This window comes from Piliocolobus tephrosceles, chromosome 10 (assembly GCF_002776525.5).
Source record: "Piliocolobus tephrosceles isolate RC106 chromosome 10, ASM277652v3, whole genome shotgun sequence".
Classification (NCBI taxonomy): Eukaryota; Metazoa; Chordata; class Mammalia; order Primates; family Cercopithecidae; genus Piliocolobus; species Piliocolobus tephrosceles.
In genome coordinates, this window is record NC_045443.1 from 40936172 (window position 1) to 40962487 (window position 26316).

The 26316-nt window shown below is 40.1% G+C and overlaps 1 protein-coding gene and 1 pseudogene across 4 annotated transcripts in view; one reads left to right on the plus strand and one right to left on the minus strand.

Annotated features, from left to right (window-relative positions):
- TMEM117 (transmembrane protein 117) overlaps nt 1-26316 on the plus strand; it is a 562924-nt gene that overhangs the window by 155516 nt on the left and 381092 nt on the right. The window lies entirely within an intron of this gene.
- Nucleotides 17445-18958, minus strand: LOC111520221 (annotated as a pseudogene).

A 26316-nucleotide genomic window follows, 5' to 3' on the forward strand; every position in this document is an offset into this window, starting at 1 on the left:
TCTATCTATCTATCTATCTATCTATCTATCTATCTATCTATCTATCTCTATCTGTCTAAAAGGAAAGAAACACAGGATGTTGTCTCTGACCTCCTCAAGGACCTCGGCCACGTAACTTGATTTCAAGCTGTATCCTAAGGTGTATAATGAGGAATTGGCTTGTTTTGAGGATTAAAGAAGTCAAATTCCTGTATAATGAGGAATTGGCTTGTTTTGAGGATTAAAGGAGTCAAATATAAAGGACTTAGGAAAGAGACTGCTACATAATATATGCTTAATAAATATTAGTTCTAATTATTATCTGTGGACAAGATGAGAGAGAGAGAGAGAAAGAGTGAGAGAGAGAGATTGCTTATTATATCTTTTTCTGTTTTCCATACTGTCATCTTAAATGAGACCATCATCCTTTCTCATTTGAATGACTGCAGCAGCCTCCAAACTGATCTCTCCATTTCCAGTCTCAGCCTTTGTGACCCATTTTCCACACTGAAGCCAAAGTGAACTTAATGCAAGTTTGGGAGGTCATGGAGGATGGATTGCTTGAGCCCAGGAGTTTGAGACCAGCCTGGGCAACATAGTGAAATCCCATCTCTGCCAAAAAATATACAAAACTTAGCTGGGAGTGGTGACATATGCTTGTAGTCCCAGCTTCTCAGGAGGCTGAGGTGGGAGGATCACTTGAGCCTGGGAGCCAGAGGTTGCAGTGAGCTGAGATCGCACCACTGCACTCCAGTACACTCCAGCCTGGGTGAATGAGTGAGACCCTGTCTCCAAAAAAAAAAAAAAAAAGCAAGTCTGAGCATAAGAACCACTATCTTAAAATTCATTGCTCTCCATGTACTTCAGTATGAATTAGTGTATTTTAATTTAATTAGTTAATTTTAATTTTAATTTAATTAATTTGTTTAATTTAGAGATGAGGTCTTACTGTGTTGCCCAGACTGGAGTGCAGTGGTGTGTTTCTAACTCACTGCAGCCTCCATTTCCCAGGCTCAAGTGATCCTTCTGCCTCAGCCTCCCAAGTAGCTGAGACTACAGGTGCATGCCACCCTGCCTGGCTAATTTCTTTCCTGTTTTTTAAACTTTTTGTAGACACAGGGTCTCACCATGTTGCCCAGGCTGGTTTCGAACTCCTGAGTTCAAGCAATCCTTCCATCTCAGCCTCTGAAAGTGTTGGGATTATAGGCATAAGCCACGACGCCCAACCTGAATTGTTAGTTTATCTGACTGAAAATACCCTTCATGATCCAGCCCCTGACTGCTTCTTCAGACTTGCTTATACCACATACGTCCTCTGACTTTATCTCCAAATTCTGAAACAGACAGTGTTCCAGCTCTCCATGCTCTCTCAGGTATGCATGTGTCCAGGTCTGGCCCAGGCCCCCAGCTTCACTTCCTGCTTGAACTGTGGCACAAGTTGCATTATCAGACCCCATTTTGTTTCCTTTCCTCAGGCCATGTTCAACTCATCAGTCAAGGTTCGGTTTATATGCCAACTCCAAGAAGTCTTCCCTGATCCCTTAGGGGTAATAACCTTTATGTCCTTCATCTTTAAACTGAAGAGGCTTGAGGTCAAAGACTATGTCTTGTTCACTGGTCTTTCCCCAGAGTTCAAATCTTGGCTCAAGGAAGATACTCACTAAATATATATTGAATGAATAACAATGCACAGCAGTGTGGAACAAGTGTTCAGTAGTTCGGACAAACAGTGCAAGAAAAACTACAGAAAGTAGACACTGCCTTGATTATGTAGACAGAGAAAAGGTCACATAAATGTAATACTTTAGCTAAAGTCTTTTGCTTGGTCTTTCTGGACTAAAGACATTCAAGTAAACCTCTAGGGCATCAGTTAGACAAACTGTAGTCTTTGTGCCAGAATGCAATCCCGACTGAGCTACTTCCTGGCTATAAAATATTGTACATCTGTAAAATGGATGTTTTAGTAACACCTACTTTACAGACGTGTTGAGAGAATTTGATATTATGAAATATGAAATACCTGGCATAGTGCCTGGCACATAATGGATGCTCAACAACGGGTGTTTGTTACAGTTATCATTATCACTTGTACTGTATGCCTCAGCTCAATTCAAGGGATCCTTAACTCTTTCAAGGGACAGATTACATGGATGTAAGCATTTCCTAAGCCTAATGATTGAGAACACATATATCCCTGGTGCACTAGACTCTTGTGTTAGGGTTTGGGATTGAGAGGAGAGCCCTGGAGAAGATGGAGGGGGTAGGGATGGAAGATGTGAGGAGAAAATGGGAGGGAAGTGAAAAAAAATCACTATGTATCTATCTCAGGCAGGCAGCAGATATAGAATTGTTTATATTAAATTAAAAACCACCTATAATTCAGATTTTTTTTCCCTTTAAAAATTTTTTTTTGAGACAGAGTCTTACTCTGTTGCCCAGGCTAGAGTGCAGTGGTGCAATCTTGGCTCACCGCCTCCAGGGCTCAAGTGATTCTCCCAACTCAGCCTGTTGAATAGATGGGACTACAGGCATGTGCCACCATACTCACCTAATTTTTGTATTTTTCGTAGAGATGAGGTTTCGCCATGTTGTCCAGGCAGGTCTTGAACTCCTGGGCTCAAGTGATCCACCCACCTCAGCCTCGCATAGTGCTGGGATTATGGGTGTGAGCAACTGTGTCTGGCCAAGATTTTTATTTTCTTTCAAAGCTCGTGAGAATGTGTTCATGAGAATGGAGATGTTAATGTAGAATATTTTGATGTTCTTAATCCTGCCAAGGGACCAACCTGAGTCCATGGAAGGCCTATAAATGTCTTCTGTTCAGGTCAGCAATGCCAAATTTCATACTTGCACTTGTCTGTTTTTGAGGAAAGGGACCATCGTATTAAAAGTTTCCATGTTCTAACAGAGGTAAAGAAACATTGTTATTTTTGTGCTTTCTCCAGTCAGAACTAAGGCAGTGAGCTACATCTCTGAGGAATGGAGGCATGTTTATTGATAATAGACCCCTTAAAATATTTGGTGACTGTAAAATATCATGATTCAACAAGAAAAGTTTTTATCTTGTATTCCTATTTCTCATTATAATAGAAAGGAGTTTCCTACGTGATTTTAAGCCTAGCATTTGATGATGGCCAAAATTTTTTTTCCCATAGAATAACTTTTGTGCCCTCCCATCTAAGTACTAACCAGGCCCGACCCTGCTTAGCTTCCGAGATCAGACGAGATCGGGCGCGTTCAGGGTGGTATGGAACAAACCTGCACGTTATGCATATGTACCCTAGAACTTAAAGCATAAAAAAAAAAAAAAAAAAAAAAGACAGAGTGGCTGAATTAATTTCAAAATAAAAAAAAAAAGAATAACTTTTGTGCAATCTTTAAGCTTTGTTATTTTGGAGGATCAGAGATTGGAAAGCAAAAGAAACAAACATGCAAATAAACAACAAAACAGTAGTAAAATCCAGGATTTTGGATATTAGCATAGTTACATGGTCCAAACATTTTATATAGTTTTTTCTTTTTTATCTAGTAGTGTATTTTATAGCTACTATTCCTTTTCATTTAATTGAAAGAAAGATTTATAATTATCCTTTTCTAATAGTGAATATATATGTTCAAGAGAAATCACGTTTAGCATTTACTTATTTAACATGCTATGTTTGATGCAAAATGGTTTTCGTTGGAATGGGAAGAGGAATTGGGATGGGAGATGAAGGAGGAAGTGTACTTTTGATGAGTGCTTATTGTGTGCCAGAAGCACTACGTGTGATAATGAGAATATCATGTGTTATCTCATCCAATCCAACAGTAATCTTGTATGTTAGAAGCATTATCTTTATTATAGGTGAAAAACTTGAAGCTTCAGAAATTAAGGAATTTGGTCGGGCGTGGTGGCTCACGCCTGTAATCCGAGCACTTTGGAAGGCTGCGGCGGGCGGATCATGAGGTCAGGAGATCGAGACCATCCTGGCGAATATGGTGAAACCCCATCTCTATGAAAATACAAACAATTAGTTGGGTGTGGTGGCGTGTGCCTGTAGTCCCTGTTACTCGGGAAGCAGAGGGAGGGGAAACCCTTGGACCTGGGAGGCAGAGGTTGCAGTGAGCCAAGATTGCACCACTGCACTCCAGCGAGGCTCTGTCTCAAAAAAAAAAAAAAAAGAAAGAAAAAAGGAAATTAAGGATTTTGCTGAAGGCCACAGAGCTTGCAAAACTGAATTTCTGAATTTTAAACTTTGACTCTGAGGCCTGTGGTTTTTTTCCCCTCTGACCTTTTGTAAAACCTGGTATCTCCTAAAGGTGATTGATTTTAGATGCCTTAGTGTTCACACAGGGATTAACATTGTTGTTACCAAATAGATTGGAACTCTCTCTCCATACTCTTTGAAGCACTGTAAAGAAGCCAGCACTAATAATTACTTGTCTTCTTGTTTTTTAAAATTTTTATTTCAATAGGTTTTGGGGAACAGGTGGTGTTTGGTTGCATGGAAAAGTTCTTAGTGGTGATTTCTGATATTTTAGTGTACTCATCACCTGAACAGTATACATTGTACCCAATATGTAGTCTTTCATCCCTCACCTCCCTCCAGTTAGATAATGCTAGCTAGTGATCTGGACCTTATATGATCTGTGGAATACTGAATGATCAGACATCACAGGCTATAAGAAAACACAGTAATCATCTGCACATTACCGAAACAATAACAGTAATATGATAAATTGCCAAATTAGAAAATTAAGAACCAATGTGATTTTAATGAGTCATCTCTGAAAACTTGTTCTGGAGTTCTGTCTTCAAATAAACTCATATATTCTCTGGACAACTTTCACAATTACTGTAGAAGTGAAAGAAAACTTGTAGAACTTTGTCTCATTCCCTTGAATTTTAACTAGGGTTATGTGTGAGCCTGTCTTAATGTGTTGCAGAATTTAACCTGAAACGAATATAAGTAATATTAAAAAAAAAAAGACAACCAAAATCTTTTACTGTTTCATGCTGATTATAAAAGTAATACAAGCTTATTGAAGAAAAAAATATAGAACAAGTAAAAAACATTTAGAAAAAATGAAAGTTATTCGTAATTCTGTTATCTAGGATAAACATTATTAATGTTTTAGTCCTTTTTCTGACAGTGATTTTAGTATATGTTACGCTTTCTAAAGTTGAGATTGTTTCCTAGATACAGTTTTATTTCATTTTTACTTAAAAGTTAATGAATCCATTTTCACTGAAATATATCATTAAAATTTTAAAGAAACATTATTGGCCGGGGGTGTTGGCTCACACCTGTAATCCCAGCACTTTGGGAGGCCGAGGTGGGCGGATCACGAGGTCAGGAGATCAAGACCATCCTGGCTAACACAGTGAAACCCTGTCTCTACTAAAATTACAAAAAATTAGCCGAGCATGGTGGCGGGCACCTGTAGTCTCAACTACTCGGGAGGCTGAGGCAGGAGAATGGTGTGAACCCAGAAGGCAGAGCTTGCAGTGAGCCGAGAATATGCCACTGCACTCCAGCCTGGGTGACAGAGTGAGACTCCGTCGGGATTTTATCCCTGCATGATCCTTTCTTCTGTTGTCTACTATGGTTAGTATAGGAGCAGCCATGTTCTTATATAACCATATCCCAGTGGCAATCTTTAGTTGGATCAGAGATGGGCACTTGACTCGAAATGAGCTTGATGGAGTGCTACCTTAGAAAAAAAATTTTAACTTGGAGCCTCCCTGGTAGCTGAAGCAGTGGGAGCTCTCACTGTGCATATTTGTTGGTCTTAGTGAGAGGAAATTAAGTTGACAATACAGAGAGCAGATACAAGAGTCAGAAAAAATATTCAGACAGTGCCTGTGATTCCAGTTGTTCTGGCGGCTCAGTCTTAAGCCAGTAGATTCTTTTTGTTGACGCTAGTTTGAGTTGGATTTCTGTGGCATTCTACAAAATGTTCTAATACATTTGCTTTAGAAGGGTAAAGATTAAAAATCTGAGGCCCTGAGAGATTAGGTAAGCTGGAAAGTGGTAGAACTGACATAGAACCCAGCTATATTTGACTCCAAAGCCTGCATATGCAACCATTAAGATTCATAGTCTTGAAGCAGAGTATTTCTGGAACTTCTCTCTCCATGTGGTTCTCACCAACAGAAATAGCAGCAAGAACAGGTGAAATGATGCATAGGTACCTGCTTGTTTTAGTTTTGTTTCCATTTTTCTTCTTCTTCTTTTTTTTTTTTTTTTTTTTTTGGTATAGGCATAGGGGACTTAATAAGAAACAGTAAAGAGATCGTCCTTTTTTTCTTTGAGTTTCTGATCTTCTACTTAATATCTCCACTTCTACTTTAAATATATACCCTGTCCATCAAGTTCAGACTACATATTTAACTGGAACTAGTTATCAGTTTCTTCGCGAAAGATGACTGGTTTCTTTCTGCTTCTTCCTTTGCATCCTCCAATTCTATTCCCCTCAGGTTCTAAAAATAACACTTTATGTAGGACACCATATATAGAATCTGTAATTTCTCATTTTCATTATCATCATTACCATTGTCACTGGCATCGTATTTACTGAGTGATTGCATGGGCCTGGCATGAATTAGGCAAATCAGTATTATCTCATCTAAGTTTTACTATAAAGCCCTGTAGGCCCACCTCTTCTTCGTCTCCTACTGCCATTCTTGTTATTGACGTGCCATTGTTGTTATGGTTCTCTTCATTTTATATATGAGGAGACTGAGCCTCAGAGAGCTTTTCTGACCTTTCCTAAGATCACATACCTAGTAAGTGGTAGTGCCCAGATTTGAATCCAGTTCAATCTCCTTTTAAAGTTCATGCATGCACTCATGCTAATATTACTGCTTATGCCAGATTCTGTGATAGAGCTGGTTCTCACAACTCCATAGGGCAAGAGAGGGAGATAAACAGATAGTGTTCTTACTAGTCTCATAGAGTGTCTGGCTGCTAGGCTGGGAGTCCAAATCAGTGTTTAAAGCACTATGGAATCAACTAGGGAAGGTAAGATCTGTAGCAAAAATCCCTCACAACTGGTGCAATACCTAAATTATTTTGTAGATAGGATAGTGATTCTGCCTACAAGCATAGGACTTAAATTACTGCTTGGGAATTACAGGAACAAGATCATCCAGACATTGGCAGAGGGAAAGGCAAGGACTGGAAATGTTGTCAGGGCTCCAGCCAAGAATAGAACTTTCTTAGAACATAGTATATCTTTCTGTATCCATTTACTTATATTTAAAATGGGTTTCTTGTAGGCAACATATATTTAAGTCTTGGTTTTGGATACAGCCTGATAATCTTTCTTTTAATTGTTGTTTCTAGACCATTGACATTAAAGTGACTATGGATATAGTTAGGTTAATATCTACCGTATTTGTTACTGTTTTCTGTTTATTTATTTTGGACATATCACATTTTATTTAAGAAATAATTCCAGATAAGTCTAAATGTGTAAGGTAAAATAATACAACTGGAAAATTAAAACATAGGAAGTTATTTTCATGATTTTGGTTAGACAATGATTTCTTCACCAGCACTCCAACAGCACTAATAATGAAAGGAAATATTTGATAAATCGGACTACATTACAACTTGTAATTTCTCTTCATCAAGGGACATCATTAAGTGAGTGAAACAGCAAGCCAGGAAGTAAGAGAAGATATTTGCAGCATACGTATCTAACAACTCAAATTTAGAATCAAACAAATCAGTAAGAAAAAGACATAGAAATATAGTCAAGAGACTTAGGAGACACTTCACAAGAGAATATTCAAATACTCAAACACATGAAAACACATCTTAATTGATCATCAAGGAAATAGAGATTATAACCACAATGCAGTACTACAATTCACTTACTAGGAAGGCTAAAATGAAAAAGACAATTTCAAATGTTGACAAGGATAAGGAAACCCTCATATGCTGCTATTCAGAATGTAAATTGGTACATTTTGAAAAACACTTTGGCAGTTTATAAAGAAGGTGAACATATATCAATATTCCAGTCATTCCACTCCTAGAATGCTAGAATGCTGCTGTATGTTATTTTTCTTGATCTGGATGGTAATTACAAGGACGTTCACTTTGTAACAATTCACTGAGCTTTACACTAAATACTCCTGTTTGTGTGTCATGCTTCCATAAAGGTTTCTTTAAAATGCATATAAATAGAAAAAACTTTCTTGTGACCAGGAGGCTAAGTGCTGTGTTTCTTCTGACTGAGTTATTAAATGCTTTTGATCAAACCAGAAAAATGTTATACATTTAAATAATTATGAAGAAAAAATAGAATTTATTAAAAATCCCACTTCTAATGATGTAGATGGTTTTTGTTTGTTTGAGACAGAGTCTGGCTGTGTTGCCCAGGCTGGAGTGCAGTGTTACAACGTTGGCTCACTGCAACCTCTGCCTCCTTGGCTGAAGTGTTCCTGCCGCCTCAGCCTCCCAGGTAACTGGGACTACAGGCACACGCCACCACACCCAGCTAGTGTTTTTGTTATTTGTTTTTCTTTTTTTGTAGAGACGGGGTTTCACCATGTTGCCTAACCTTGTCTCAAACTCCTGAGCTCAAGCAGTCCACTCGCCTCAGCCTCCCAAAGTGCTGGGATTACAGATGTGAGCTACTGTGCCTGGCTGGATATAGATGGATTTTTGAAATTAGTTCATACCATGAATTAATATTAGTTATTTTGAGAATAAAGCTTGGCTCACCACCAATTATATCTCTATTTCTTATTTTCAGAGATGGTATGTTAATGGGAATGAAAGGAATTTTCTTATAATGAGGTCATTCAAAATTTTATATTTCCTTTAGAGTTATATGACAAAAATTAAATCCTGAACTATCATCAGTTTTGCCCAATGATCAGCTGACTAATTGATGAAGTCCTTCTTCAGTTCTGTTGAAAGGAAAACACAGGAAATTATTTGCAGGATTTCCTTCCCAGCCTTTCCTCCTTTCTTGTGCTAGGATATTTTGAAAGCCCCTTTGGCTCCTGGGAGGTAGTAAACTCTGGGGGCAATGTACCCTGGTAGGCTCAGGGAAGGAGAAAGTGGTGGCACAGGTCAGCGAAAGGAAGGCAGGAGAGAACCTCCCTCAAGATTTCCATTGGATCAGTCTGTGGAAGAAGTATGTATGGAACTGAGGATTTGAAAATAGATTCCTTTAGAACTCTTCATGCCCACTATTCCCAGGACCATCTTTGTGTAGTCCCAGAGGCAAGTGACCCTTGTTTGAAGACAACTGACTAAGGACTTCTTAGGAGTTGCTCCTAAGACTGCATCTCCAGAGGCCTCTCTGGGTCTTAAACACAGTGAAGCTGCTGACTTGCAGGGGCTGGGGAGCTGCAGGCCCCAGAGGTGAGGACTCTGAAACCACTAGAGGGAGTCCCAACTTTCTCAGAGGACTTTGGACAGGCCTGGGCTGCTGGGCTGAGTCTTCTTCATCACACTGTCACCTGTACCTCCAGGACACTGGATGGATTCAGCCCCTGCCTACCTCCAGAATGAAGTAAGGGCTAAGAGTGCTCAGAGGAAGTTGAATCTCCCTGGAGAGAAGTAGGTCCCTGCACTTCCCTACTACATCATTTCAGGCCTCTCTGTCACCTCTGCCTGGGTGAGTTTTCAGAGGGGACAGCATGCAGGATGGGCTGAGTTGCAGAGGGCCAACAGGTAGGAAAGTGGAGGAGACTCAGCACTAGAAAAGAGAAAAACCAGTTTACAGAGATGATTCCTGTAATTTACAGAGATGATTTACAGAGGTGTTTAGGTCAGTTCCACCCTTAGAGGCCACCAGATCCCAGAGGTCCTAGCTGTGTATCCAGCTTTGAAGTTGTGGTAACTGATGTGCAAGGGCCCGGAAAAGCAGATGGAAGAAGTGCTATTTCATGAGTTCCTGCTCATGGAGAACCAGAGGTCTTCGAGGAGACCAGGCTTCTGGCAGTCCTGGAGACATCAGGAAGATTAGGAAGACAGGCGTTGGAAGCTTTCTACATTGAGGGAACATATGGAGATTTTATACCCACTCTTAATTATTGGTGCAGATTTACCAGTTGGATGAAAATAAGGTACAGATTAAGTTCACATTTAACCCTATAATGGCCAGGCTCATCTATTCAGAGAGTATATATAGATACCTAGCTCTGGGCCAGCCTTTAGTAGAATTACTGGGCTTCTAAGGCAACCCCTCCCCTCTGGAAAAAGTACAGAAGATGTACTCTAAGACAGTAGTTCTCAAAGTGGGGTTGCTGGAACATCAGCATACGTGATAACTTGTTAGAAATGCCAGTTTTTTGGCCCTACTCCACACCAATTGAAGTAGAAACTCTGGAACAAGGACTCATTGATAGGTGTTTAATCAAATTCTGGATTTCAGAAGCTGTTCTAAGAGGACACTGTGAAGTGAGTTTGTGGGGGCTACAAGGAGGAAGCAGGATGTGATGCTGAAGAAAGGATTTGGACAGGTTGGGAGGTGATATTAGGGGCTAAAAACAAAGCATAATTGAAGACAGATTCACAGCCTGGTTCAGCATCAGGTATACGTGAGCTGGAACAGAGGAGAGAGAGTGGCTATCATCTGGGGCAAGGCGAAGTAGGGCCTTGAGGCTGAGGGAGGGAGGGGGACTTCAAGGATGTGGGAACTGGGAGTTGTTGCAGCTTTACGAGTGGAAGAGTGACATTGTGACCATTGTATTTGAGAAAAATTACTGAATATGTGGCACAGAAATGTCAAGGTGGGATGTTTTGAGGATTCTTCTGCCTTTCCAGGGAAATTTCCTGTGTCCATCCTTTCCTTTGACTCTCCTGCTTCAGAATGGGTAGAGGAGGGGTGATTTCCCAGTCAGACCGTATACAGGGACAGAAAGTGCTTCTGGAGGACATGGCACCCCCTGTTAACGGGCCAGCTCTTTCTTAAAGAATTCAGGAGTGAAACCTCTGATGAGGGGATATCCTGAGAGAATAGGTTTGGAGCCCTCCAAGAGGAACAACAACAAAAAGCCCAGACCATCCTAAGAAGGGATTCCTGGCCTTATAGGAGACAGCCAAGAGACCACCTGCACCAGGCTTCAACATAGAGAATGCCACCAAAATAAGGTCTTTACCCTCTTGTCACTTACAGCAGAATGGGCATAAGGTGAAGAAATAAAACTAGAATAACCCCTTTTATGGAAGCTGAGGGCCTCCCTAATGGAGGCCTGGAGATGGGCAGATGCACGGGTACAACCCGAAGAGACAACCCCCTATAGGGATGAGATCTGCTACCAGACTCAGAGTCCCTCTGAAGTGTCTGCTGCAGCTCTCGGGTTGGGGTTAGTTCCTTTTTGTCATCCCAGGTCTCACCCTGAGATACCCAGAGCTTGAGGAGGGACAAGTGAAATCTTTCTAGGCATTGCCTGGCTCTTCCTACTTCATCCCTAACTCCCAGCCCTGGAGCAGAACTGCTTCCCAAAGCTGACCTGGCCTCCTTCCCTCTGTCCTTACCCTGGGTTGTCCAGACCTAAGGGTGACATTGTCCTTCTACTGCTCTCAAACATGGTTCCTGACCCCTCCCCTCATATCTCATAATTGTTGATCCTTGAGAGTTTCCCTGGCTCCCCGTCCCTTCTTCCTTCTACTCCAGTGTCCCTTGTCTGAACCCACAGTGGTAGGAAGGAGCGGGTAGCATGGATGGAGAAGAGGAAGACAAAGAAGACAAGAATGAGAATGGGAGGGCTTTGCTGTTGAGCCAGGGACAGGACTTTGTAGGTGGCTCTCTTCTTTAAATGAGAAACAGCTTCCTCCCCAACATGGTCACTGCCATGCCCACCTACCTGCCATTTACTGTTTTTCAAGGAATAAAGAGGAGGTAGCAAGGAGGGCCTTTAACTTACTTGACAAAAGACTAGGCCATCATTCCTTTTTGTTCTTTTCTCCCCAACGCTGCCCTGCCATTCTCAGTTATCATGCCCATTCTTCTGGGAACAGTGGAACACAGTAACACTCACTAGGCCCTGCCTCTGGGCCCCTCCTCCTCTCCTGCCCTGGGAAAATGGAAATAGCAGGAGCAGGGTTGGCTTGTGGCAGAGGGAACAAGGCAATGAAGGAGGAAGAAGTTTCTTGAGATGCTAGAAGAAACTTTAAAAGGTCCATGGGGAGAAGCCATGTCATTGTCTGCTGGGAGAGAAAAGGTGGAGACCTGAGTCTAGCACAGGGTAGGCTGGATCCATTCACATGCTCTTGTGCCTCAGCCACCTCAAACAGTGGCATTCTGCTCCCTGAATTCCTGACTTCCAACCTCGGTCCTCACAAATGCACACAAGTGAAAAAGCCTGCTGTCCTCTGCTCTCACAGACCCTTTCTTGGCTTTCTCTGCTCAGCCCATCTTCTCTGGGAGACTGAAACATGCACCCACACCCCCTCACACTTGGTTCGGGTCTTCAGTTCCATTTCTGCCTGTGGGATCTGGAGTTGGAGCATTCTGCCTCTTCAGTGTGTCCCATGCATGAAAATCTGCCAATTTCTCTAGTTCCTGAGCTTTTGTATGCTGTCTTTCTCTTGTGTCCTCAGAAAGGCAATGGAGTTTATGTCTCTTAGCCGTGTGCCGAGGAGGTGGGGGGCAGATATGTAGTACAATGCCATCTTTCTCCTTTATCTCATTTTGCCATTTCTTTCCTTACTGCCCATGTCTCCATGGACATACGCTTTTTCTCTTTTTCTAAGATGGCAAGGAAATGACATGAGTAGTCAGGATGTACAGGGAATGTGGCCCTGGGAGACTGTGTCAGAGGGTTGAAAGGGCAGACTAGGCACTAATGAGTCAGTCAGGAGCCCTGGCAACCTGATCCTCTTCTACAACCTCGGGGATGAGAATATGCTTTTCCCTGGAGCCCTTGTATTCAAATGATGGTAGAGTATCTGAACTTGGAATAACAAATCTCAATTCTCTGTTTCTGCTTAGACACATCTAAAGGTAAACATTTCTTGCCACCTGCCATAAATAATTGATCTCTCAAATAGAACCATGTTTCCTGCTCTCGAACCCTGCTGGTAATGATGCCAGCATAGACGGACCTGCATGATAAGCTTTGAAGCTAACAGGGAGTATAACAGGGGTAAGCAGCTTTGGGAAAATGGAGTGCTCTTTTGCTGACTTGTTTTTGGGGACTTTGCTGATTCTCATGAGGAGCAATAACTGCTGGGTCCAATGATCCAGTACATCCTTGAATTTTTGAGTTAACTTCCCTTCTTTTTAAAAGCTACATGAATAAATTCTTTGGAATGGTAGTATGCTAGCAGCTACCCAGGATGCCAGCAAACATGGATTCACACAAAGAGAATGGAGCCCTCTGCAGGAAGTGGAATTTCCCCTTTTAGTGTCCAAGGCATAATCTCAGGTCATTGTAGGGAGGATGGTGGGGCAGTCATAGTCTCCAGCCTTTGGGAATATAATGAGATCCTTTCCTCCCAGATAGCTTCCTCCTCTTGGCTTAGCACTTTCATTCATTTTAGTGACCACTTTATACAGTCACCTCTTTCCTTTTTCATTTCTACTTTATTGGCTTGAGGATGCACCTAATAACATAAATATTGTCTACAAAAATGCCACCCCTAGCCATTACCTACCCTCCATTACAGGAATCTCAAGTTGGGGGTTTCTAGTATATTTTGGTTTTATGTAATATACCATGAGCAGTATACGTAGCTAAGCTGCGACATCAATGTATTGTTTTAGGCTGATTAGAGAGGAGCACCTCTAGAAAGAAATATGCTGAAGGCTACCATTCCGACCATTATTAGTGGGCCTAAATACCAGCTAGAAATGTGGGAAAATTCATTAATGAAGGATGCTTAAAAGCGGGACAAGTAGACAAAGCTTATTTTCTAATAACTAACTGAAAGAAGAATGAAGAAAGTTCCAAATGTTTAGGAAACGTCTACTGTGGCCAGTCATTGTCAGGCATGCTCACATGTGTGCATTTAATCCTCACAGTAGCCCTAGGAAGTAGGAATTATTATGCTCATTTTACAAATTTCAAAACAAGATTAGAATGGATTCTTGGTAGAAAAAATACCTGAAGACCTCTGTTTCAAATAAGTGAACATTGGCCATTTCTGGGTGCTTTGGTAACAAAGTTTTGTTTAATGTCTAAACAAAACATGAAACGTCATTTTCATTTAAAAGTACAATTTTATGAAATACTAAATATATGGAAGCCTTGGACAATATTATAAACCAGGATCTGACGTAAATCCATATATTCCAACTTCCTTTGACATCATATTATCTTTTCATAAGAGATAGTCACTTTGACTAATAGGGACAAGAAGAAAACCAATAATATTAGAAAACAATCTCCATCCAGCTTTGCTTTGACTGGGGTCATCACTCTAAGCCACATGCCTTATTTTGCTCTGACACTTCAGGATGTTCCCTCCTGGTATTAGCTGTGCACCAAGACTAAGAGGTCACAGCGCTGTCCTTGCTATTCTCAGTAAATAAGTTTTGCAAAATTTCCAGGCCTTCTTGAAGAGTATTCAGACGTAGAAAGTGATATAGGTGATATAGTTTGGCCGTGTCCCCACCCAAATCTCGTTTCAGATTGTAACTCCCACAATGCCCACATGTTACAGGAGAGACCTGGTAGAAGGTAATTGAATCATGGGGGTGGGTCTTTACCATGCTATTCTTGTGATAGTGAATAAATCTCACAAGATTTGATGATTCTATAAGGGGGAGTTTACCCTGTACAAGCTTCCTCTTTTTGCCTACTGCCATCCGTGTAATACTTGGCTTTCTTCTCCTTACCTTCCGCCATGATTATGAGGCATCCCCAATTATGTGTAACTGTAAGTCCATTAAACCTTTTTTTCTGTATAAATTACCCAGTCTCGAGTATGTCTTTATTAGCAGCATGAAAATGGACTAATACATAGGGTTGTAGCTGATCAGCTATAAAGATGGGCCTCCCTTTAGGTCCTGCAGCAGTATGGCACTAGTTTGAAAGCCTCCATCCAGTCCACATAACGAAAATCAGAAAAAGAATATTCACCACTTATCTGTGCTTTCTACAAAGAAACAGATACCTGGATGAGGACCAAGACTGCCTCCCTCTTCATGTCATTTTATATGTCTATGTAGACAGAGTCAGCAAGCAGAGACATATGAAGTGCTTGCAAGGTATCTAGGTCTGTCCTTGAATTCAGACCTTCCCTTGCTACTTGCGATTCCTTGACAGAAGACATTGTGGTAGTGGGTACTTACGAGAGAAGCAAATAGAATGGGGCACTCTCCCAGGGTAAACATTGAATCCTCTCTTGCTGTTACAGAGTCAAGTTCCCTGAGGCCTGGGCTTGGTTTTTCATGCAGATTAAATGATAGCTATTAATACTGTCTCTAACTTAGTAATTCTCTGTGAGCTCCCTTGAGAGGGGCCCAAGTACTCTTATTTTCTATCTCTCCTCACAAAGAATCAATAATGAAACTAAGTATTGACCATTATGTACCTGTCGAGCACATGATACCAGAAGAATTGAGATGGCTGGGGGTGGGGAAGCTTTGAATAACCAGATACATATAGATAGATAGGTAAAGATATCTCATAGGTATACTTTCATTTTTCTGTTTTTAAAATACTTGTTATATATAAGTCTTGTGCTAGGCACTGAAGATGCAATGCTGAATAAGACAGCTTAGATTCCTTTTTATGAAGTGTAAGATGTACCCCTCCCAAATGTTCTATTAATGACAGATTTCTATTATTAGAAGCCTCATAATTTTGTATTCTTTCATCACTTCTGAGGTCAAGCTTTACATGGTAACTTTCCTCAGTTTAGAAACACACTTGTTTTCTTACTTTTTAGATGTTTGTCCTAGAGTTTGCAGTATACATTTACAAGTAATACAAGTCCCCTTTCAAATAACACTATACCACTTGATGGGTAGTGCATGTACCTTATATATCAAGATATTCCTAATTCCTCCCTCTCATCCCTTGTATAATTGCTATAATTTGTTTTACTTATACAAAACTATACCTAAGCATATACATATGAGCATACATAATCAAATATGTTTTTGCTCTTATTTTGAACAGATTGTCAGATTAAGAATAAGAAAAAGAAGTTTTCGTTTTACGTTCGCTTATTCCTTGATGATGCTCTTTTTTTCTTTAAGAAGACCAGAGTTTCTGACCTATATCATTTCCTTGGTCTCTGAAAATTTTTTTTCTAACATTTCTTGCAAGATAGGTCTACTGGCAAAACATTTCCTCTTTTTTTTCTTGTCTAAGGAAGTCTTTATTTCTCTTTCACTTTTGAAAAATAACTTTACAAGACACAGAATTCTAGCTTTTTTCAAGAAAAAAAGTGAGTTTCTTTCTCTCAACCGTTTATTATAGTAGTCCCTCCTATCCGTAGGGGATACATTCTAAGACTTCTAGTGGATGCCTGAAACTGAGAATAGTACCAAGCCCTCTAAATAGTATTGATATGGTTTAGCTGTGTCCCCACCCAAATCTCATTTTGAATTGTATCTCCCACAATTCCCATGTGTAGTGGGAGGGACCCAGTGGGAGGTAATTGAATCATGGGGGCTAGTATTTCTGGTGCTGTTCTCACGATAGTGAATAAGTCTCATGAGATCTGATGGTTTTGTAAAGAGGAGTTCCCCTGCATAAGCTCTATCTTTTTGCCTGCTGCCATCCATGTAAGTCATGACTTGCTCCACCTTGCCTTCTGCCATATTGTGAGGCCTCCACAGCCACGTGGAACTATAAGTTCACTAAACCCTTTTTCCCATATAAATTGCCCAGTCTCAGGTATGTCTTTATCACCAGCATGAAAATGGACTAATAGAATTGTAGCTGATCAGCCATAAATACAGGTCTCCCCTTAGGCCCTGCAGCAGTATGGCACCAGTTTGAAAACCTCCATCCATTCCACATAATTAAAGTTAGAAAAAGATCATTCACCACTTATCTGTGCTTCCTACAAAGAAACAGATACCTGGATGAGGACCAAGACTGCTTTCCAGATTGAATGATAGCTATTAATACTGTCTGTAACTTAGTAATTCTCTGTGAGCTCCCTTTAGAGGGTCAAAGTACTCTTACTTTCCATCTGTCCTCACAAAGAATGAAGAATAAGTCATGACTGTTATCTGTCAAACACCTGATACTGGAAGAATTTAGATGACTGGGGGTGGGGAAGCTTTGAATAATCAGATACATACATATAGATAGACAGGTAAAGATATCTCATAGGTATACTTTCGTTTTTTTGTTTATAAAATACTCATTATGTATAAGACTTGTGCTAGGCACTGAAAATGCAATGCTGAATAAGACAACTTAGATTCCTTTTTGTGAAGCGTAAGATCTACCCCTCCCAAATGTTCTATTGGTGACAGATTGCTATCATCGAATGCCTCATAGTTTTGTATTCTTTCATCACTTCTAAGGTGAAGCTCTATGTAGTAAATCCTCAGTTTAGAGACACTGGACATGCCGTCCTTCTTCTGTGGCTTTTCCGGTGTCTAAGAAGGCTCAACCACCTACTAAAGTTTCTTCTGCATATGATACAAGTATAAGGCAGTTCACCTGTGTGGGTTCTCTGGTGTTTGATAAGGTGGAAGTTCTGAATGAATCTTTTTCCACATTCATGACATTTAAAGGACTTCTCTCCCATGTGAATTACTTGGTGTATGTGTAGATTTGTGTCATGACTAAAGCTTTTCCCACACCATGAGCATCTATATGGTTTTACTCCTTGATGTGTCATGTAGCACTTACTAAGATCTGAACTCCATCTAAACCTCGTGTCACATTGTTGACATTTATAGGTTTTTTGTTGAGTGTGAATTCTCTGGTACTTAAGAAGATCAGAGCTAACTGAAGCTTTTCCCACATTCCTGAGATTTAAAAGATTTCTCTCCGTGTGGTGTTTCCCATGAAGATACATAAGTTTTGGAAGCTCTTGTTTACAAGTGGCAAGTTTCTTTACTTCCTTGGAAAAGCTCGATGCTGTTTCTGTACCTTGTGTATATCACCATGATTTTCCCTGCCTGTTGTTTTCTGGGCAATTTCATTCTGGTCTTTTTTGATACTTTGCATCCTAACATTTGTATTTCTGGTGCAGAAAGATACAGGATGATCATTTCCAGTGTCATATTTTAGCTTTAATCCTAGAGAGATGACAGTTTCATAGATACTCTGCATTACAACGTTGTAGAGTCTTCTCAGGAGGATGCAATAATTGCCATTCTTCCTCAGAAAAATACACAGCCACTTCTTCAAATGTCAAAAACTCTGGGACTCAGGTAGGATGAGCTCAGGTGCCATCTTCCAGTCTTTGGTCCTTTTCTGCTCAAAACAGGCTAAAAACTGTTGTGCATACACAACTCTTTCATATACAGGCTGTGTTTCTTTGTGAGTATTCCAGCCCAGCTGTTCTTGGAGTACCCAGTATATATTCTAACATTCTTTCTGGAACACACTCTTTGGTTGGGGCTTCACTGGTTTACACTTGAAGCCTGGGGCCACTGCTATTCCTCCCAGGAGCACTGCCTTCTTTCCCAGCTCATGGGCTGTGACCTTATTCTTTGTTTGACCAGGTTCTCTCTGCAAGCATTTCACCAGGACCAGAGCCTGTTTTGACATTCTGTGGATGATGCTTCTGCATCCAGTTCTGGGTATCCTTGTGCAAAATGGTCAGGGACTGCTCTAACATCAGTATTTCCAAGATCTGCTCTTTTGAGTGGATCTCTGGCCTCAATCACTGATGGCATAATTTCTGAAGTAGGCTGACAGCCTCCGGTGGTCCAGTTGCTTCATCATATCAGAAGGTCTGGAAGTGCCTGTGAGCGTCCTCAGGCCGAGATACCCTATTTATGTGATGTATTTCTTACTGGGACTGGAGTTTTCTTTCACAGACCCATTAGTCTCCCACATAGTCCCCATCTGGGGGTTCAAGTATGCATTTGCCTTCAGCTCTCTCATCATCGTTTGCTCTAGGAACAGTTTTACCCCTATGTGTGACACTGACACCCACCGGGGGCCACCTCTGAAAAATGAGAGTGCATCAGGTTTGGTACAATATCAATGAATAGATGTTCCTAGGAGCACTTCTGTCAGCTCTGGCTTCCTTGGAGGCCACTTTCCTCTTCTGCTTGACTACCCTCTGTTGCCATGTCTCCCTGCTGCTCTGGGTATTGAAGCTCTTTGTTCCTGCACCACATGTGGAAGCAGTGTCAGGAAAGCACACTCTGCCTGGCAAGTGAAGTTCCAAGATTCTGGGAGCCTTGGAAGGGGCTCTGGAAGATCAGTTTTCCCATTCTAGCCCTCCACCTTCTGGAGACCTTACCCAGACTCACTATTCCTCGGTCAACACCTATTTTCTCTTTATTGCCCTTGTTCTTTGCTTCCATTTTTGTGCTCCAAACTTTTGCTGCCTTTTGTGGTTTAAATTGCATATTTTATATGATTTTATATTGTCTCCTTAGAATATCACCATACTTGTTTTCTTATTTTTTAGGTGTTTGTCCTAGAGTTTACAATGTACATTTATAAGTAATCTAAGTCCCCTTTCCAATAACCCTGTACCACTTGATGGGTAGTGCATGTACCTTATAATAAGATATTCCTAATTCCTTCCTCTCATCCCTTGTATAATTGCTGTCATTCGTTTTACTTATATAAAACTATACCTAAGCATATACACATGAGAATACATAATCAGGTACATTTTTGCTCTTATTATTTTGAACAAATTGTCAGAGCAATTAAGAATAATAGAAACAAAAGTCTTCATTTTACCTTATTTGTTCCTTCATGAAGATTGGAAGTTTTGACCTATATCATTTCTCTTGTCTCTGAATAACTTTGTTCTAACATTCCTGTAAGCTACATCTACTAGTAACAAATTTTCTCATTTTTTTCTTGTCTAAGAAAGTCTATTTTTCTTTCAGTTTTGAAGAATAATTTCAGAGGGTACAGAATTCTAGGATTTTTCTAGAAAAAAATGAGTTCCTTTCTCTCAACTCTTTATTACAGTAGTCCCTCCTATCTGTAGGGGATACATTCTGAGACTTCTAGTGGATGCTTGAAACTGAGGATAGTATAAGCCCTGTATATACTATTGTTATGGTTTGGCTGTGTCCCACCCAAATCTCATCTTGAATTGTAACTCCCACAATTCTCATGTGTAGTGGGAACAACCCAAGTGGTGATAATTGAATCATACGTGGAGGTCTTTCTGTTGCTGCTCTTGTGATAGTGAATAAGTCTCATGAGATCTGATGGTTTGATAAAGAGGAGGTCTCCTGCACAAGCTCTCTCTCTTTGCCTGCTCCCATCCATGTAAGACGTGACTTGCTTCTCCTTGCCTTCCATCATGATCGTGAGGCCTCCCCAGCCATGTGGAACTATAATTTAATTAAACCTCTTTTTCATCCCAGTCTTGAGTATGCCTTTATCAGCATCGTGAAAATAGACTAATATAACTGTATTCTTTACTATACATATGTACATGTGTATGACCAAGTTTATTTTATAAGTTAGGCATAGTGAGATATTAACAATATTAATGAAATAGAATAATTATGATGATATACTGTAATAAAAGTTATGTAAACATAGTTTCTCTCTCAAAATATCTTACGGTGTTATACCGAACTTCATTTTGTTGTCTGTTCTCTGATAAGTGAGAAGGCTCTTCAGTGACTATATACATTTATAGCATATAAACATATATATACACTGGACAAAGAGATGATTCACTTCCCAGGAGGGATGGAATGGGATGGTGTGAGATTTCTTCACACTACTTAGAATGGTGCATAGTTTAAAAGTTATGAATTATTTATATGTAGAATTTTTCATTTAATATTTTCAGACCACTGTTGACAGAGGGCAACTGAAATCGTGGAAAGCAAAACCATGGGTAAGGGGGACCACTGTATTTCACCCCAGTCCCTTTTTATTGCGTGATTTCTGAGGTGAAGTTGGATGTATTTCTTATCTTTTTTCCTTTATATGTAAGGTGGTTTTTTCCCCTCTGGTTTTCTGTTAAGATTTTTTTTTCCTTTGATTTTCTGCAGTTTGAATACAATATGCCCAGGTGTTATGTGCTTTTTTTGGTACTTGTTCTGCCTGGTGTTCTGTGAGCATCGTGGAGCTGTGGTTTGTTGTCTAACATTAATTTGGAAAAATTCTCAGTCATTGTTGCTTCAAATATTGTTTTTTGTTTTTTTTTTTCTGTTTCTTCTTTTTCTGATATTCCCATTACACATAGTTATACCTTTCCTGGTTAATCCATGGTTCTTATATATTCCTTTTTATTTTCTGTTTTTTCTCTTTGCTTTTTAGTTTTGGAGATTTCTATTGACATGTTCTCAAAAAAAAAGTTTTAATATTCTTTCCTCAGTCATGTCCAATCTATGAATGAGCCCATCAAAGGCATTCTTCATTTCTGATCCACTTGTTTTGATCTGTAACATTTAAAAAAATCCTTTCTTAGAATTTCATCTTTCTGCTTATGTTATCCATCTGTTCTTGCAAGTTATTTTTTTTTTTTGATAAAAGCCCTTAGCATATTAATGATAGTTTTTAAACATTCCTGGTCTAACAATTCCAACTTTCCTGGCATATGGGACTCTGGTTCTGATACCAGTTTTTTTCAAACTGGGGTTTTTGCTTTATAATTGTTTTCCTTGTAATTTCTTGTTGAAAGGAGGACGTGATGTACTGGGTAGAAAGAAGTGCAGTAAATAGGCCTTCAGTGGTGCATTAGTAGGGTGTGGGGGGAGAGGAAGTCTTCTGTAGTCCTCTGATTGTCACACTTTTTTTCTTTTTTCTCTTTCTTTCTTGCTTGCCTTTTTTTCTTTTTTTTGGGGACAGGTTCTCACTTTGTCACCCAGGCTCATGTCCAGTAGTGGCGTGAACAGGGCTTGCTGCCGCTGCCTTAACCTTCCAGCCTTAAGTGATCCTTCCACCCCAGCCTCCAAAGTAGCTGGGACTACAGGCATACACCATCACACCCTAGTTAATGTGTGTATTTTTTGTAGGGATGGGATTTCGCCATGCTGCTCAGGTTGGTCTCGAACTCCTGAGGTCAAGTGATCAGCCTGCAGCCTCCCAAAGTGCTGGGATTACAGGTGTGAGGCACTGCACCGTCTAGGTCTCAGACTTTTAATGAGCCTGTGGCCCTGGGCTCTGAACTTCACCAGTGCTTCACAGTTTTTCCCCAACTTAGGCTGGATATGATGACTAGGGTGGTCTGGAGTTAGGTATTTCCCTTCCGCCAGGTAGGTTAGGCTCTGATAAAATTCCAGGAGGTTAGGCTCTGGAGGCAGACCTTGCAAAGAACAGAATATCCTTTCTTTCATATTTCAAATGGTTCCTCTTCCCTCCCCACTGCTGAAAGCACAGGGGGATTTTTCTCTGATAGTCACTGTGAGGACCTGGAGGTAAGACTCACAGAAGTGTGAGGGTTCTCCGTGGCTGGGTTCTCTGGAGTTTTTAGCTCTCAGACTTGTCCACACCAAGCCTCCATCAGCTTATCAGTTGCAGCTCAGATTTCTGTACCTCAGCCTTGGTTCCTGAAGTGGTTTCTGCTCATGAATTCCTCCTTTGGTAAGTTGTGATTCTCTGTATTTGCCTGTCTGTCTCTCCAATTTTTGGTGTAGGGTTTGCCCTATGACTTCACTTCACTGACAGATCTAAGAAGAGTTGTTGATTTTTCAGATCACTCAGCTTTTTGCCTGCTGTTAGGATGGAGTGGCAACTTCCAAGCTCCTGACATGTTAGACCGGAAACTGGAAGTTGAAAAAGGATTTGAAACCCAACAAACTTTCAAGGGAGAGGCATAGGAGAACAATAGACAGCTCAGATACAGCTGTGGACTAGAGAAGGAAAGACTTGTGTCTTTTTCACGGTGAAGCCTGGGCAGTGGGAAGCCATATTCAGAAGTCCCTGTCTCCACAGCACAAAAGCAATAGAACTGAACTGGCTCTGGGTAGATAGGCCATGGCAGGTAGAGGGGCCATGGCAACCTTACAGAGTTCCAGTCACCCCACTGTGGTGCAGAGAATAACAGAAGCATTTTCCCTTTGACACTAAGGGTGGTATGGACATGCTCCCTCAGCAGACCTGATGATGCCTTGGGGTTAGGATGAGGGGATAAGATGAGATTGAAAGATGAGGCCAATGACTGTATGCCAGGTGCCTGAGGAGCTGAGTTTCTCATGACCTAACATGAAGTGTCTGCTTCCAGGGAGGATATGAGCCTGAGGTAGAAATAGCTGGGGTATGGCCTGAGAAGTTCTAACACGTTCCCAGGTGATGCTGATGCTCCTAAATCTGGGATAACACTTTGAAAACCACTGCATTGTTTTGTTCCAAACTTCCAAACCTCCTATTATTTGGTAAGTATAAGTAGATCTATGCATAATCAAAAGATACATTACACTACCCAATTCCACAGGTAGTGTACTTTCTTGTACTATATGGTTAATCACCTAGATGTAGCAAGGAAAATGAACACTGGTATCTCCCATCTTTTGGTTACTGCTATTTGTTTCCCCTTGATGTTTTGCTTTTATGTTGACACTTTTCTTTCTTTCTTCCTTCATTTTCTTTGTTCTCCTTACTCTGATCTTTCCTTATAGCCTCTATTTGTTTTACTGTGTTTTTTTTCTATGTTCTGTGAAATGCTGTGATAAGTATGCGAAAATAATATAATTTAATTAAGCTTAAGGCACACTACCTTGCATCTAGCCTGAGAACAGCACAAGCCTGCTGTAATTTCTATGATTGGCCTCACTTAGGAGATTTTATTTGTTGAGAGGCATCTGAAAAACCTTAGCAAACTTGGTTCAGAAAAAAAAATTGCTGGCTACAGTAGTAATATATAAATCTGAAATTTGAGACACAGATGATGTAGTTACCATAGAACAATTTTTTCTTTTTTGGCTATTATTACTTGTACTACCTACAAGATCTGTCCAAGAACAGTGTATCATCTAAAAGAGGGGATGCTGGACTTAAAAAAAAAATGAAAAAGAAAATTTAAATTAAAAAGTAGTCTGAAGTCAGTCATTATTGTGTCCATATTGATATTCTTAATTGAAAAAGAATAAAACCCAGAAAGGCTTTTATTTATCGATTCCATGAAGAATGTATTTCTTTTATGTCATGGTGATCAGTGATTAATTCTTGATTATATATATAATATACTCAAATAAGATTTCTTGGTATTTTTTGGACATAAAATTTTTGGATTATATGATTCTAAGACTTACATGCATATGTTCATCTCAAGATGAAAAAGCTTTTGCTCAATTTTTTTTTTTGTTTATGTTGAAATGAGAATTAAAACCACTAGAGGGCACTGTGGATAAACATTTGTAGCAAAGATACCTATAGGAGCTAGAACTTGCCAGAATTTAGTTGTACAGGAAGTCCTCAATTACCCACATGTACTGATCCAAAAATTTGCTTATAAATTAACTTTTCAGAATTCGGATTCAGAATGTATTTTCCTAATAGAAACAATAAAATAAGTACAAGTATAATAATTTCCCAAGTTGACCCCTAACAGTCTGTTAATTATATATATGACAGGTTTGTTTGTTATATGAAGGTAAGCAACAAAAACAAAAACAAATTATACACCTCATTGAGGTGTACACCTCATTGAGATATAATTATACACCTCATTGAGATATAATTGATTTACCAAACAACAAATAAGACTATACAACTCATTTAGATATAATGGGATTTAAGAAAATTTTGATGCAGAGAGTTTCATTTTGGTGGGAACAGGCTTAATTACAAAACCCCACTGGCTTGGAAATATTACAGAGTTACCGTCTCTGTGTCTCAAAAACAAGAGTAAAACAAAATACCTAGGAATAAACTGTAAATCTGTGGGTCACCCCCATTGACTGGATTGATAGCACTACCCCTTCCTCCCAACTCCCTTCAGTTTTTGTTGGAGTGGGGTTCATAGGGTTCTGCCTCCCTTGCACCCCACCTGGCTGTTTTGTTTTTATGTCCACTACCTCTCACTACTGCTGCTTCTCCTGGTGCTGTTCAGTAGCACATTTGGCTTCTTTCCCTTTTCCTTAAAGGCAGCCAGATACCCAGCCAGTCCCAGCCTCTGGGTGAAGCCATTCCTCCTGGTTCCAAGCTAGCAAGGGTAATTTAGCACTGTTTGCTTGCAGACCTAACTTTGGGAATTCACTCAGTTCACCTGCCAGGTGGAAACGGGACCATCCCCATGGCCACAGCAGAGTCTCCCTTTCTCCCTGTGTCCCACCTGCCCTAGGAATGGTTGCCCTTTCCTCTTTCTTACTTCAGCTTTCTTCCTCCTAACTTAATTATTGTTTTGGGATTATTTAATTTTTTTTCTCTAGGGCTTTCACTCCATAAGTCTACATTTCAATCAATGAGTGTTTTACACTAGATAGGAAACAAAACATGACTTGACAGTTAATTCTTCACCCTGATTTCTTGCCACATTTCCCTTTATTTTTTAGTGGAAATACAAAGTCACAGTTTGCTTTCATCTTTAAGAGCTAATGGGGATGAAAGCAGAGGTCAATGGTGAACAGAGTGCCTGAAGGTTTGTAAATGATGCAAAGTATTGGTGGAGTACCCTGAGCCCCACAAACCACCTTTATAATTTAGGTTGCATCAGTATCACCTGGGTGCCTGCCAAAAATAGAGATTCTGTGAGGTGTTAGGTGGGACTCAGAAAAGTGCATTTTAATTGAGTATCCTTGATGATTCTGATGAGTGTTATTCTGGCCACAGATTTAAATTGATAAATTATAGAATAGTCCCTCCATCCTTAAGCCTCCTTTCAGGCAAAAGTGTCGTGGATTTTAGAGTGTTATCTTTTGTTTATGGGTTTTTGTTTCAAGGCAGCCAATGTGTCACTATCACCAAGGAGATGGGAAAGGTATGATTAGTTGGATTTTTGGTGAGGTTGTGAAAAAATAATGTTTAGTAAAGATGAGAATCAATCTGATGCTCTGAGTGAAGCCATTCATTTAGGAGGATACATGTAGTATTTCTACCTACACTTTTCGCAAGAGGAGGAAACATTATTTATGAAGCTTTCTGTGTGTGTGTGTGTGTGTGTTTATGTGTGTTTTAGGTGATAAATAATTGAAAGTAAAGGTTGGCATCACTATGCCATATCAAGCTTTTCCTTTTCTTTCTTTCCTTTTTTTTTTTTTTTTTTGGTGATGAGGAGACAGATGGTATTTTTTTCTGTAGATGCCAAAAAAGGAAAAAACCCAAACCCACCAAGTCTCACAGTTGTGGAAAGAAATCTTGTATGATTTCTA